The 16,982-nt window shown below is 36.7% G+C and overlaps 1 pseudogene; it reads right to left on the bottom strand.

Annotated features, from left to right (window-relative positions):
• The window catches only part of LOC102967802, a 45,221-nt pseudogene extending 28,543 nt beyond the window's left edge, over positions 1-16,678 (bottom strand).
• Positions 16,679-16,982: the final 304 nt, after the last annotated feature.

The following is a 16,982-nucleotide window of genomic DNA, read 5'->3' as shown; positions in this document are numbered from 1 at the left end:
TCTCCCCTTCATAGGGTACCTTTCATTCTGTTGATCATGCTCTTTGATTCACAAAAGTTTTTTTAATGTTTGATGTAGTCCCATTTGTCTACTTTACCTTTTGTTCCTTGTACTTTTGGTGTTATATTGAAGAAATCATTGCCAAGTCCAATTTATAAAGATTTTTCCTTCTGTTTTATGTAAGAGTTCTATAATTTGGGTTCTTACATTTAGGTCTTTAACCTATTTTGAGTTATTTTTTTGTATATGGTACAAGAGAAGGGCCCTAATTTCTTTGGGATATAGATACCCAATTTTCCCATCATCATTTCTGGTTTTATGTTTGTTTGTTTTGTTTTGTATTTCTTTTTTGTATTTTCTTCCATTTGTATTAGTCTCTTTTTATTTCTTTTGGTAATCGCTTCCATAATTAAATACTTCCATTTATAGGTGATGAAATGTGTAAGGAATCCACTTCAAATGTTGGCACAGCTATACTTATGGCCTTTCCCTTTACTTGAACTCAGAAGTAAGACTTTTTGTTCTTGTTTTTTTATATTCCAGTCCCAGAAGTAGTTTTAACTGTAGAAATTATCTGCAGGCAGTCTTGTGCTTTCTAGCAATAGTCTACAACCAGGCTTTAGCTTCTCCAAGAGACTACCCAGGATGGATTTAAATATGTATTAAACTAAGAGGAATTCTTTCAAATGAGTTTAAATGCATTTCATTATTATACAACCTACATGACTTTCTTTTTTTCTAAAAACAATGCTTCTGTAAGTAAATCAAGGTCAAAATAAATGAAGAGCTCAAGATGACATCAGTCCTATTTGTTTAAATCCCAGTGTTGTGTGGATGAAGAGCAGCAGCCAGTTATGACAACAGGTGATACATCCAAAGCAATAGCCAAATTCCTTAACATTTTCCATTTCTAAACCATCCTTAAAGAAAATCATATTTGTGGTTACACCATCCTCAAAATAGTCCAGCAGAGCAACCATGCCATCTGATTTTCACCAATAAAGAACTGGTAGTTTTTGAAATTAGAAAGGATGAGGGTGGGTGATGGGTATTGAGGAGGGCACCTGTTGGGATGAGCACTGGGTGTTGTATGGAAACCAATTTGACAATAAATTTCATATTTAAAAAATAAATAAATAAAAAATTAAAAAAATAAAACTTAAAAAAAAGAAATTAGCAAGGATGTGCTTGATTTGTTCTGCGGCCCTTGTTATAAAAGGTTTTATTCTTTCTTGGCCTCTGTTCCTCAAGTTTGCCTTTGTTGATTTCATGTAATCTTCAATTTACTTCTTGTAGGCTTCTTTTGTGAAGGTGTTTTCCTGCAAGTTATGTCTCACTGTGCTTTTGGTACATTTGCATTTGGTGCCGTTATCAGAGGCATTTCCACTGATGAGCAAGTCACCAATGTTACCCTCTGTCCTACTGACCATCCTCCCCTCCACCTCCAGGCACAGCCCATCTATGATCTCCAGATCTTATAGATGTCAGAGAACATCTCATCATGGCTAATGAGGTTCCAGTAGATGATTACGACTCTGGCTGGAGAAAGATGAGGTTGGCGCTAGCTTTACAGGAACTGGGAGCTCCGAGCTGGTGGTATAGCAGGAGTGGCACTAGTGGGAGGGGGAGCAGGTGGAAAAGCTGCCATCACCATTTGTTTACAAGACAGCCCTTTCCCCATTAAATGGTCTTGGCACCTTTGTTAAATATAATTTAACCATATATACAAAGATATATTGCTAGGATCTTTATTCTATTCCACTGGTCTATTAGTTTGTCTTTATGACAGTACACTCTTTGGATAACTGTAACTTTGTAATATTTTAAAGTCAGGCCTCCAAACTGGTTCTTTTTCAAAGTTGTTTTGGCTATCTGAGGTCCCTTAAGATTCTATATGAATTTTGGGATGTTTTCTTCATTTCTGAAAAAGGTATGTTGGGACTGTTATAAGGATTGTGTTGAATCAGTAGAGAGAGCACTTTGGGTAGTATGGTCATCTTAATAATATTAAACCTTCAAATCCATAAACATAGGATGTCTTTCCCTTTATTTGTGTCTTCTAAAACTTTTTTTCAGCAAAAAAACCCACAAAACTTCTTTCAGCAGTATTTTCTTGTTTTCAGTGTACAAGTCTTTCACTTCCATAGTTAGGTTTATTTCTAAGTATTGTATGGCTTTGATGCTATTGTAAATGAAATTGTTTTCTTAATTTCCTTTTTGGATTGTCCACAGTTCATTTACAGGAACACGACTGATATTTAATTTTTGATTTTGCATCCTTCAACTTTCCTGAATTCATTCTTTGGTTCTATCAGTGTGTGTGTGTGTGTGTGTGTGTGTGTACACAAAATCTTTAGCATTTTCTATATATAAAATCAAATCATTTGCAAACAGATAATTTTACTTATTTCTTAAAGTTTTTATTTAAATTCCAGTTAGTTAACATACAGTGTAATATTAGTTTAAGGTGGACAACATAGTGATTCAACACTTCCATACAACACCCAGTGCTCATCATAAGTGTACTCTTTAATCCCCATTACCTATTTAACTCATCTCCCCCCACCTCCCCTCTGGTAACCATCAGTTTGTTCTCTATAGCTAAGATTGTTTCTTGGTTTGCCCCTCTCTCTCTTTTTTTTCCCTTTGCTCATTTGGCTCACTAGCCCCATCCATGTCCTTACAAATGGCAAGATTTTATTCTTTTTATGGCTGAATAATATTCTAGTGTATACATATATCACATCTTCTTATCCATTCATCAATTGATGGGCATTTGGGCTCTTTCGATAATTTGGCTATTGTAGACAATATAATGCTGCTATAAACATAGGGGTGCATGTATCCCTTGGAATTAGTGTTTTTGTTCTTTGGGTAAATACCTCATAATACAATTGCTGGATCTTAGGGTAGTTCTATTTTTAACTTTTTGAGGAACTTCATACTGTCTTCTACACTGGCTGCACTAGTTTGTATTCCCACCAACAGTGCAGGAGGGTTTCCCTTTCTTCACATACTCGCCAAAACCTGTTGTTCTTGTGTTGTTGATATTAGCCATTTTAAAAATATGAAGTGATATCTCATTGTAGTTTTGATTTGTATTTCCCTGATGATCAGTGATGTTCAGCATCTTTTCATGTGTCTATTGGCCATCTGTATGTAATCTTTGGAAAAATGTCTATTTATGTCTTCTACTCATTTTTTAACTTGGATTATTCATTTTTGGGGTGTTGAGTTTTATACATTGTTTATATATTTTGGATACTAACCCTTTATTAGGTATGTCCTTTCCAAATATATTCTCCCATTCAGTAGGTTGTCTTTTGCTTTTGTTGACTGTTTGCTGTACATAAGCTTTTTGTTTTGAATAAGTCCCAGTAGTTTATTTTTGGTTTTGTTTCCCTTGCATCAGGAGACATATCCAGAAAGAAGTTGCTATGGGAGATGTCAAAGAGGTTACTGCCTGTGTCCTCCTCTAGGATTTTTATGGTTTCAAGTTTCACACTTAGGTCTTTAAACCGTTTTGAATTTATTCTTGTGTATGGCGTGAGAAAGTGGTCCAGTGTTTTTGTTTTCATTCATATTTAAATATTTTCTAATTTTCTTTGTAATTTCTTTTTTGACCGATTTGTTTGATGTTGTTTAATTTCTGCAATTTGTGAATTTTCCAGTTTTTTTTATCTGATTTCTAAATTCATGCCATATTGTTGAAGAAGTTATTTTTGTATATGTATCTTTTTAAATCTACAAAGACTTGTTTTATGTCTTAACATGTGGTCTTTCTTGGAGAATGTTCTATGTGTACTTGAGAATAATGTGTATTCTTTTTTGTTGGGTTGAGTGTTCTGTAAATGTTGATTAGGTCTAGTTGGTTTATTATGTTGTTCAAGTTTTTTTTTATTTCCTTACTCATCTTCTGCCTACTTTATCGTCACATTATGGAAAATGATGTATTAAAGTCTTCAACTGTTATTGTACAACTATTTCTCCCTACAATTCTGTCAATGTTTGCTTCATAAAGTGTCTATTAGGTATGTAAATGTTTATACGTGTTATGTCCTCTTTCTGTATTGACACTTTATTAATATAAAATGTCCTTCTCTGTTGTTTATAACCTTTTAAAATCTCAGTCTATTGTTTCTGGTATTGGTATAGCCAACACAGTTTTCTATCGGTTACTATTTATATAGAATATTTTTTTTCCATCCTTTACTTTTTAATCTTCTCTTTGGAGCTAAAATGAGTCTCTTGCGTAAAGTATATAGTTGCATCATGTTTTTTAAATCTCTTCTGCAAATCTATTTATTTTGATTGAAATAATTTATCCATTTACACTTAAAGTAATTATTGATAGGATAGACTTACTTTTGCCGTTATGTTATTTATTATAAGCCTCATAGCTTTTGCATCCCTCATTTCCTTCATTATTGCCTTCTTTTCTATTTAATTAATTTTTAAAAAATATTTAATTACCTTCTCATTTTCCTCTGGATATATTGTATAGATATTTTCTTTATGACTATGGGAATTACATTTAATATTTTAAAGTCATGACAATATCTGAATTCATCCCAACTGAACTCTAGTAGTCTACAAAAGTTACTTCCATACACTTCTATTGCCCCTCTTTCTGTTATTGTTATCACAGATCATATCTTTATACACTCTGTACCCAAAAGCATAGCTCAATGATTGCTTTTTTATACTCTTGTATTTAAGTTCAGGTTGGTTAATACAAAATGTAATATTAATTTCAGGCGCAGAAGTTAGTAATTCATCATTTACATACAACATCCAGTGCTTATCACAACTACTGCCCTCCTTAATACTCATCACCCATTTAACCCATTCCCTGACCCATCTCTTCTCCAGCAACCCTCAGTTTTTTCTCTATAGTATACAGTTTGTTTTCTGGTTTGTCTCTCTCTTCTTTCCCCCTATATTCATCTATTTTGTCTCTTAAATTCCACATATAAGTAAAATCATAGGGTATTTGTCTTTCTCTGACAACACTTATTTCACTTAGTAGCAAAGTAAATTTAAAAAATAAAACCCTAAAAGGCAAAATTTGGAATGGGAGAAGATGTTTGCAAATGACATATCTGATGAATGGCTAGTGCCCAAAATATATAAAGAACTTATTAAACTCAACAACCCCCCACAAAAAAAACCAAAAAAATTCTGCTCCTTTCTATCTCTCTTCTCATGGAATTCCCGCAATTGTCTATGTTGGTCTATTGTTCAGCTTTGTGGTGCCCCACAGGTCTCTCAGGCTGTGTTCACTTTTCATTTTTTCTTCCTATTTATCAGACTCAATAACTTCCATTGACCTTACTTCAAATTAACTGATTCATTTTACTGCTTGCTCAAATCTGCTGAACTTCTCAAGAGTATTTTTCACTTCAGTCATTTTAACTTTCAAGTCCAAAATTCCTTTTTGGTTCCTTTGTATTATTTCCCTTAACTGATATCCTCATTTCATTCATCCATTATTTCTCTTTCTTTGTCTATGTCTTCTGTTAGCTTTAAAGTCTTTGTCTATTATGTGTGACACTTGTGCTTCCTCAGGTATGTTTCCTGTAGATTTATTTTGTTCTGTTGAATGAGTCACATTCTCATGTTTCTTTGTATGTCTTATGATCTTTTGCTGAAAGCCGAACACTTGAATCTTATGATGTGGTAACTCTGGAAATCACAATCTCTTTCCGATATCCAGGATTTTACTGGTTTTTATGTTATTATTGCAGGGTGTCTCTTTGCTGGAAATCAGGCTGAGGTGAAATTTAAGATCTTCTTGGGGCTTTTCTGAGACTATGTCTTTCCTTGGGCATGCACTATGGCTTTCTAAATTATCCTGTATATGCATTTGTTTTTGAATGCCTCCCCCCCACCAAAAAAAGCTGCAGGTCCATCTCCTCTACATACTTTGGAACCCACCTTAGCTGGTAGGTGTGAAACAATTACCAGCCTTGGTGCCTACACCTCAGTGAGCAGAAACTCAAAAATCAGAACACAAACCCCAATCCTTAGAGGACAATGTCCTTATTGTCCACCCTGGCTCCAGCGAGTCATGCTTCAAATGCATGTTGCTGTCCCATAGCTTCCTGCCATGGGCCTGGAGATTGGAGAATTAGTAGCTGCTACCACACTAAAAGCTGAAATTGACTGATAATATCCATCATTTGTCAGCTAAGCTTTCCCCTGAAAGTAGCAAAAGTTCAAATAGAATCCATGGTTCTAATCTAGTCACTTCAGATGATTTTTACCAGTAAAGCTATCTTCTAAGTGGAGAGATGGTTTCATGGCCCTTTCTATGACAATCTTTCCTGACACTACTCCCCAAATACTGTTTTTGAACAATCCATCTTTTCCCCACAGAGTTGTCTTGCCATCTTTATTATATATAAACTCTGTATCTATTTTGGCCAGTTTCTGACTTCTAGTCTGTTCTATAGTTCTACTTTTAACTCATCACCAAATTATCTAATTATTGTAGTTTCATAATTAACACACACACACACACACACACACACACACACACATTCAAGTTAGTTAAAACACAGTGTAGTCTTGGTTTCAGGAGAATCCAGAGATTCCTCTATCACACATGACACTGTGTTCTCACCCCAAAAAGTACCCTCCTTAATACTCATCACCCTTTTAATCCATCTCCCCACCCACCTCCCCTCTAGCAATGCTCAGTTTGTTCTCTGTATTTAAGAGTCTCTTATGGTTTGCCTCCCTATTTTTATCTTATTTTTTCTTCCCTTCCCCTATGTTAATCTGTTGTGTTTCTTGAATTCCACATGAGTGAAATCATATAATATCTGTCCTTCTCTAACTTATTTTGCTTAGCATAATACCCTCAAGTTCCATCCATGTTGTTGACAAGATTTCATTTTTTCATTGCCGAATAGTATTCCACTGTGTGTGTGTGTGTGTGTGTGTGTGTCCCACATCTTTATCCATTCATCAGTCAATGAACATTTGGGCTTTTTCCATAATTTGGCTATTATTATTAGCGCTGATACAAACATTGCAGTGAAGGTGCCCCTTCTAATCAGCATTTTTGTGTCCTTTGGATAAATACCTAGTAGTACAATTTCTGGGTCATAGCATAGTTCTATTTTTAATTTTTTTGAGGAACCTCCATACTGTTTACCAGGGTGGTTGTACTAATTTGAATTCCCACCAAAATTGCAATAGGGCTCCCCTTTCTCCACATCCTCACCATTGTGTGTTGTTTCTGGAGTTATTAATTTTAGCCATTCTGACAGGTGTGAGGTGGTATCTCATTGTGGTTTTGATTTGTATTTTGTCTGATGATGAGCGATGTTCAGCATGTTTTCATGTGTCAGCCATCTGATGTCTTTGCAAAAGCGTCTGTTCATGTCTTCTGCCCACTTATTCACTGGGTTGTCTATTTTTTTGGATGTTGAGTTTGGTAAGTCTTCATAGATTTTTGATACTAACCCTTTATCCGAATGTCATTTGCAAATATTGTCTACAATTCCATCAGTTGCCTTTAAGTTTTGTTGATTGTTTCTTTCACTGTGAATAATCTTTTTATCTTTATGATGTTCCAATAGTTCATTTTTGCTTTTATTACCTTGCCTTTGGAGACATGTCAAGAAGTTGCTGTGGCCAAGGTCAAAGAGGTTGCTGCCTGTTTTCTCCTGTAGGATTTTGATGGTTTCTTGTCTCATATGTAGGTCTATCATCCATTTTGAGTTTATTTTTGTGTATAGTGTAATAAATGGTCCAGTTTCATTCTTCTGCATGTTGCTGTCCAGTTTTCCCATCACCATTTGTTGAAGAGAGTTTTTTCCTTTGGATACTCTTTTCTTCTCTGTCAAAGATTAGTTGGCTATACATATGTGTGTCCGTATCTGGGCTCTGTATTCTATTCCATTTTTCTATGTGTCTGTGTTTTTGTGCCTGTTCCATAGTGTCTTGATGATTACAGCTTTGTAATACAGGTTAGAGTCTGGGATTGTGATGCCTCCAGCTTCGGTTTTCTTTTTCAACATTACTTTGGCTCTTCGGGATTTTACACGGTTCCATACAAATTTTAGGATAGTTTTTCCTAGCTCTGTGAAGAATACTGATGTTACTTCGATAGAGATTGCATTGAATGTGTAGATTTCTTTGGGTCGTATTGACATGTTAATTATATTCTTCCAATCCATGAGCATGAGATGCTTTTCTATTTCTTTGTGTCTTCTTCAACTTCTTTCATAAGCTCTATAGTTTTCAGCATACAGATATTTTACCACTTTGGTTAGGTCTATTCCCAGGTATCTTATGGTTTTTGGTGACATTGCAAATGGGATTGATTCCTTGATATCTCTTTCTGCTGCTTCATTACTGGCATATAGAAATACAACCAATTTCTGTACATTGATTTTATATCCTGTGACTTCACTGACTTCATGTATCAGCTCTAGACGTTTTTTTGGTGGAGTCTTTTGGGCTTTCCATGTGGAGTATTATGTTATCTGTGAAGAGCATAAGTTTGAGTTCTTCCTTGCCATTTAGGATGCCTTTTATTTTGTTTTGTTGTCTGATTGCTGAGGCTAGGACTTCCAGTACTATGTTGAACAAAAGTGGTGAGAGTGGATATCCCTGTCATGTTCCTGATCTTAGGGGGAAAGCTCTCAGTTTTTACCCATTGAGGATGATATTAGCTGTGGATGTTTTGATGATGTTGAGATATGTTCCTTCTATTGCCATTTTCTTCAGGTTTTTTTACCAAGAGTAGATGCTGTATTTTGTCAAATGCTTTGTCTGCATTTCTATTTGCAGGATCATATCATTTCTTTCATTAATGTGGGGTATCACATTGATTGATTTGTGAATATCCAACCATCCTTGCATCCCAGGAATATATCCCATTTGATACAGGTGAATAATTCTCTTGATGCACTGTTGAATTCAAATTGCTAGTATCTTGTTGAGAATTTTTGCATCCAGTTTCATCAGGGATATTGTCCTGTAATTTTCCTTTTTAGTGGGGTCTTTGGTTTTGGAATCAAGGTAATGCTGGCCTCATAGAATGAGTTTGGAAGTTCTCCTTCCATTTCTATTTTTTGGAACAGTTTGAGAAGAATTGGCATTAATTCTTCTTTAAGTGTCTGGTAGAATTTCCCTGGGAAACCAACTCGCCCAGGACTCTGGTTTGGTAGGAGATTTTTTTTATAACCAATTCAATTTCTTTGCTTGTTATGGGTATGTTCAAATTATCTATTTCTTCTTTTTCAGTTTTGGTAGTGTGTTTCTAGGAATTTGTCCATTCCTTCCATATTGCCCAGTTTTTTGGCATATAATTTTCATAGTATTCTTATAATTGTTTGCATTTCTCTGGTGTTTGTGATCTCTCCTTTCTTATGTATTATGTATTTGGATCCTTTCTCTTTTCTTTTTGATAAATCTGGCTTGGGGGTTATCAATTCATTTATTTTTTTCAAAGTACCAGCTGTCAGTTTCATTGATCTGTTCTACTAGGTTTTGTTTGTTTGTTTCTATATCTTTTATTTCTACTGTAACCTCTATTATTCCCCTTCATCTGCTGGCTTTAGGCTTTATTTGCTGCTCCTTTTGTAGCTCCTTTAGGTTTAAGGTGAGGTTGTGTATTTGGGACCTTCTTGCTTCTTTAGATAGGCCGGAATTGCAATGTAATTTCCTCTTAGGATTGCTTTTGCTGCACCACAAAGGGTTTGGACTCGTGTATTTTCATTGGTTTGCACGTATTTTTTTCATTTCTTATTTAATTTTCTGGTTAACCCATCCATTCTTAAGTAGGATGAGTTTTAACTTCCATGTATTTGAGGGCTTTCCACATTTTTTCCTGTAGTTAATTTCAGGCTTCATAGTGTTGTGATCTGAAAATATGCATGGCATGATTTCAATCTTTCTGTACCAGTTGAGGGCTGATTTGTGACCTAGTATGTGTTCTGTTTTGGAAAAATATCTATATGCACTTAGGAAGAATGTGTATTTTTCTGATTTAGGATGAAATGGTCTGAATTTATCTCTTAAGTACACCTGGTCAAGTGTGTCATTCAAACCCACTGTTTCCTTGTTGATTTTCTGCTCAGAGGATCTGCTCATGCTGTAAGTGGGGTATTAAAGTTTACTATTATGGTATTATTATCAATGAGTTTCTTTATGTTTATTATTAATTGAATGATATATTTGTGTGCTCCCAATTTGGATGCAAATATTTACAATTGTTAGATCTTCTTGGATAGATCCCTTAATTATGATGTAATGTCTTTCTTTCTCTCGTTACAGCCTTAGTTTTTTTAATGTTTATTTATTTTTGAGAGAGAGATGGAGAGAACGTGAATGGGGGAGGGGAGGAGAGAGAGGGAGACACAGAATCCAAAGCAGGCTCCAGGCTCTGAGTTGTCAGCACAGAGCCTGACGCAGGGCTGGAACTCACGAACCATGAGATCATGACCTGAGTTGAAGTTGGATGCTTAACTGACAGAGCCACCCAGGTGCCCCTCAAAACAGAATTTTTCAGTTTAATGAAGTCCAGCCTACCAAGTTATTTTTTGTCTTCATAGACTGTGCCTTTGGTGTTGTACTAAAATGTCATCACCAATCCCAAGGTCACCAAGATTTTCTTTTATGTCAGGTTCTAGGTGTTTTATAGTTTTGCATTTTACAGTTAGCTCTGTGATGCATTTTGAGTTAATTTTTGTGAAGAATATAAAGTCTGTGACTAATTTTTTTTGCCTATGGATGTACAGTTACTCCAACATCACTTACTAAAAAGACTAACTTGTCTCCATTTTATTGCCTTTACTCCTTTATCAAGGATCAGTTCACTATTTTTATATGGGTCTATTTCTAGACTCTCAATTCTATTCCATAGATCTATTTGTCATTCTTTCACCAGTATCATACTGTCTAGATTATTGTAGCTTTATAGTAAGTCTTAAGGTCAAATAGTGAAAATTATCCAGCTTTGTTCTTCTCTTTATTTTTTAAATATATTTTTTAAATATTTATTTTTGAGAAAAAGAGAGAGAGAGACAGAAAGAGAGAACAGGGGAGGAACAGAGAGAGAGAGAGAGAGAGAGAGAGGGAGAGAAAGAGAACAGGTGAGGAGCAGAGAGAGTGGGAGACACAGAATCCAATGCAGACTCCAGGCTCTGAGCTGTCAGCACAGAAACCAACGCAGGGCTTGAACTCACAAACCATGAGATCATGACCTGAGACAAAACTGGACGCTTAACCAACTGAGCCACCCAGGCGCCCCTGTTCTTCTCTTTAAATATGGTGTTGGATATTTTGTGTCTTTTTCCTTGCCACATAAACTTGAGAATCAGCGTATCAATGTCTACATGTCTTGCTGGGATTTTGATTGGGACTGCACTGAATCTACAAAGTTGGGAAGAACTGGCATTTACACAATACTGATTCTTCCTATCCACAAACATGGAACACCTCTCCATTTATTTATTTCGTTTGAATTCTTTCACCAGAGTTTTGTAATTTTCCTCACATGGATCTTATACACATTTTGTAGATTTTACACAATTATTTCATTTTAGGGGTGACTTACGTAAATGGTGGCAAACGTAAATGGCATTGTGTTTTTAATTTCAAATTCCAGTTACTCATTGTTGGTATACAAGAAAGCAATGGCCATTTAAAAATTTTTTTAATGTATTTATTTTTTGAGCAAGAAAGACAGTGTGAGTGGGGGAGGGGCAGAGAGAGATAGGGAGACACAGAATCCGAAGCAGGCTCCAGGCTCTGAGCTGTCAGCACAGAGCCCGATGTGGGGCTCGAACATATAAGCTGTGAGGTCATGACCTAAGCCGAAGTCAGACACTTAATGAGCCACACAGGCACCCCGGCCATTTTACATTATATTAACCTTATATCCTACAACTTTGTTATATTCATTTAGCTCCAGAGGGTTTTTTGTTTGGTTTTTGTCAACTATTTCAGATTTTCTACATAGGCAATGATGTCACCTTTGAACAAAGTTTTATTATTGCTTTTTGTTCTAAATCTACATCCCTTTTATTTCTTTATCTTGCATTAATGCATTAACAAGAACTTCCAATACAAAGTTGAAAAGTAATAGTGAGGAAAGACTTCTTGTCTTGTTGCTGATCTTTGTGGGAAAGGTTCTGACTTCTCACCATTATGTATGATGCTAGATGTAAGCTTTTGTAGATTTTCTTTATCATGTTGAGAAGTTTCCCCTCTTCTTAGTTTGAAAGTTTTTATCAAAAATGGGTGTCATATTTTTACCAAATGCTTTTTCTGTATCTATTGGTATGATTATGTGGTGTTTCTTTTTTAGTCTGTTGATGTGATGGACTACATTAATTGATTTTTGAATATTGAGCCAGCCCTTTATACCTGAGTAAAATCCCACTTGGTCATGATATATAACTTTTTGTACACAGATCATGGTTTTCTTTTATAGCAAAGGAGAAAGGGTTTGAAAAAAATTTCTCTGATTTTTCTAGGTGTATGCTTTGAATGGAAACCTGAGTTTATTTACTTTAAACAGTTAATCCATTGTCACAATATGTCTAGGATATTTTATTCCATTCTCCTCTCATTATAAATGTTACCTATGTGGTCAACTTACCTTGGACAAAGCAGGAAAGAATATCCAATGGAAAAGACAATCTCTTCAACAAATAGGAAAACTGGACAGCAACATGAAGAATGAAAATAGACCATGTTATTATATGATACACAAAAATAAATTCAAAATGGATGAAAGACCTAAATGTGAGACAGGTAACCATAAAAATCTAGAGAATAATACAGGCAGTAACCTCTTTGATATGGGCCAGAGCAACTTCTTACTAAATATGTTTCCTGAGGCAAGAGAAACAAAAGCAAAAATAAGCTATTTGGACTTCATCAAGATTAAAAGCTGCACAGCAAAGGAAGCAATCAACAAAACTAAAAGGCAACCTTTGGTATGAAAGAAGATACTTGCAAATGACAGATCTGATAAAGTGTTAGTATCCAAAATATAAAAATAACTTATCAAACTCAACACCCAATACCCAAATAATCCAATTAAAAATTGGCAGAAGACATGTATAGACATTTTTTTAAAGAAGATATACATATGGCTAACAGACACATGAAAACATGATCAACATCACTTATCATCAAGGAAATACACATCAAAACCATGATACCACCTCACACTAGTCAGAATTGCTACAATTAACACAGGAAACAAAAGGTATTGGCAAGGATACAGAAAAAGAGGAACACTCTTACACTGTTGGTGGGAATGCAAACTGGTGCAGCCACTCTGGAAAATAGTATGGAGATTCCTCAGAAAGTTAAAAATAGAACTGCCCTATAACACAGCAAATACACTAAGTATTTACCCAAAGGATACAAAAATACTAATTCAAAGGGATATATGCATCCTGACATTTATAGCAACATTATCTACAATAGTCAAGTTATGGAAAGAGTGTAAATGTCCATCGGCTGATGAATAGGGAAAAAAAGATGTCACACACACACACACACACACACACACGTTGGAATATTACTCAGCCATAAAAAAGAATAGAATCTTTCTATTTACAACGACTTGGATGGAGCTAGAGTGTATTATGTTGAGTGAAATAAGTCAGTTATAGAAAGAAAAATATGGTATGATTTCACTCATACGTAGAATTTAAGAAGCAAAACAGATGAACACAGGGAAATTAAAAAAAAAAGGCAAACTGGGAAATAGATTCTTAACTATATAGAACAAACTGAGGGTTAATAGAGGGGAGATGGACAAAGGCGATGGGTTAAATAGATATGGGTACTAAGGAGGGCACTTGTGATGAGCACTGGATGTTGTACATAAATGATGAATCACTAAATTCTACACCTGACACTAATATTACACTCTATTTTAACTAACTAGAATTTAAGTAAAACTTGAATAAACAAAACAAAACAAAATGCTACCTTTATTTACTGTTTCTGCAATAAGGCTGTATTTTTGTGACTTCTGTGTTTAAATTCTTTATTCCATATATTGATAACAAGTTTTCTAATTAATAAATTAACAATATCAGAGCTGGTGGACTTCTAAATGGAGTTACTTGCTTTCCTCTGAAGAAATCAGATCTTTGTCCAAATATCCTATAATGAAATATTCCATGGCAATGCTCTTAACACAGTAAATATATGGACTGTTCTTCCATAAGTCGCAAATTATGTAACCAATATTCAAAGACATAGGAGCTTTCATCAAAATGTAAATGTGCTCATAGCTACTTTAATCAAGAAAATTTTGCTACAAAAATAATTTGTGCTTTGATGTAGCACATCTGATTTTGGCACAAAATCCTTTTTTTTTTTTTTCTTCTTCTTCTTCTTCAATTCAGTCTTACTTCATGGAGATCACTGAGGCAACCAGTGGGGCTAGACTAAAGGGAATCTGCTAGAGATGAAAAGGGGGTGAGGGTCAGAGCAAGCAGACTGTTTTCCTATTGGCAGTAGCTCCCATGCAGAGAGCCTAGGCATCTGTAAAACTGAGCCAGTGGACCCAAGTGGCCATGGAGCTCAGTTGGCATTTCTGCCTGGTTTGGGTCTTCAGCCAACAAGCTGTCCCATGAAGTCCATACTATGACTTTGCCTGCAGAGGGTGGCAAGCCAGCTACCCTGCCCAACTGTTGATCACATCCTACAGCCCTGCCCAACCAGGAAGACTGGCTATAGACCACAGGCAATTGTGGAGCCCATCCTATAGCCTATTCAGACAGGAAAACAAGGAAGCAGCCCTGCCAAAATGTGGAGCATAGACTCCAGCCTTTCTTGAGATGGGAGCCCAAACAGCAATTCCAGGCAAATTCAGAACACAGTCCACGACCCCAAACATTCCAGGAGACAAGCCAACATCCCTATGAAACTGCAAATACAATACATACAAATTAAATAAACAAATACATAAATAGCATAGCATAGCATAGAATAGCATAGCAAAGCATAGCAAAGCATAGCATAGCATAGCATAGCATAGGATAGCATAGCATCTGGCTCTTCTAGATGCCAAAGCCCAAAGTATGATGTCATCAACAATGGAACACAGTCTACAGCCTCTCTCAGGCCAAGAGCCAAGGCAACTTTCCCCCTAAATTGTTAGGCATAGCCTCCAGCTCTGCCCAATCAGGAAGTCTGGCCAGAGATCCCGGGCAACTGTAGACTACATTATTCAGCCCTTCTTGGGGAGAAGCCAAGCAAGTAACTCCCTTCACCTGCCTACCTACTCTGACCTCAATAACAATCCTGGACAGCCTCAGTGTTCAGCCTATAGTGGTACTTCAGCAGGTAGTGCAGGTAGCAACCCCAACTAACTGTGAAGCAGAGCTTGTGGCTTCACACAACCATGATGCCTGGGTAGCAAACCTGCTCAGCCATGATGTCAAGTCTATGACACTGCCTAATTGGTGAACACAGCCTTCTGCCTCACCCAGATGAGGAGCCTAACCACTAATTCTGCCCAATTAGAAAGTATAAACTGTAGCTACATCAGACTAGGGATCCTGGGCAGCTACTTAACCCAAAAGTAGAGCACAGCCAGCAGCCTGCCCAATTGGAGAGGTACTCTATGGCTCTGGCCAACTACAAGGCAAAACCTGTACCTTTTCCTGTTTGTAGAGCACAACCTGAAACCTTCTCTAATCATGAATCCCAAAGTCCAGACTCTGGGCCCACCTGACCATGGAACCCAGCCACCAGGCATGGCAAACCAGGGAGCCCTGACAGCAGCCCTGTGTGAACATGGTTTCCGAGTGTTACCTGCTGGAGCAAGGTTTTAACTGCGATGAGATAGGGCTATTTTGGAAAAAGATGCAAAATAGGACCTACATTACAGAAGAAGAGAATGTAATGCCCAGTCACAAGCCCATGAAAGAACATCTTACCCTCTTGTTTTGTGCTAATGCAAGTGGGGATTTCAAAGTCAAGCCCCTGCTCATGTATTATTCCGAGAATCCATGAGCCTTCAAGAAATGCAAGGTGTAGAAGAGACAGTTAAAATTATGTGGGGGTCCAACAACAAGGCTTGGGTCACTCGTATCTTGTTCATTGAGTGGATTAATGAGGTTCGGTCCTGCAGTGAAGAAATACCTTATAGAAAAGAATCTGCCACTCAAAGCCTTGCCGGTTATGGGTAATGCTCCTGCTCATCCTCCAGGCTCTGAGGACAACTTACGGAGGAATTCGAGTTCATTTGGGTCAAGTTCCTTCCTCCCAACACCACTCCGATCCTCCAACCCATGGATCAACAGGTCATTTGAAACATTAAAAAGCTTTACATCAAAGCACTATTTCAGCAATGTTTCAAGGTGACCAAAGGGGAAAAAAAAAACTTACTCTCTGAGAGTTTTGGAAAAATCAGCTCCATATCGTGAATGGCCTCAAGATCATCTATAAATCCTGGGATAAGGTCACCCAGAGAACCTTCCATTCTGCTTGGAGAAGACTGTGGCCTGATTGCATTCTTGGACATGACGTAGAGGGGCTTGCTCTTGAACAGGAACTGCCAGTTGTGAATGAAATTGTGTCCTTGAGGAATACCATGGGACTGGAGGTGAATGAGGATGATAGTCAAGAGCTGGTAGAAGAACATGCCCAGGAGCTGACCACTGGTGAATTGGTGGATCTGCATCATGAGCAACAGCAAGAGGTTACTGAGGATATCTCATCTGCAGAGGAGGAGGAGAAAAAGGCAGAGGAATCCCTCTCTTCAAATGAGATTAGGGAGATGTGTAAAATGTGGGAAACTGCAAAATTTTGTAGAAAAGCACCACCCAAATAAATCTGTAACAGTGCGAGCAATGAATCTGTTAAACAACAATATAATGTCACATTTCCCCAAAATTCTCAAAAGGAGGCAAATGAAAGTGTCATTGGATAGGTCCCTTGCTAAAGTTGCATGAAAAGATAGAGATTCCATTGAGTGAATAGATAGC

Source organism: Panthera tigris, chromosome X (genome assembly GCF_018350195.1).
Source record: "Panthera tigris isolate Pti1 chromosome X, P.tigris_Pti1_mat1.1, whole genome shotgun sequence".
NCBI lineage: Eukaryota > Metazoa > Chordata > Mammalia > Carnivora > Felidae > Panthera > Panthera tigris.
Note: the sequence above shows the minus strand (reverse complement) of the source record. Positions and strands in the feature narration are given on the sequence as shown.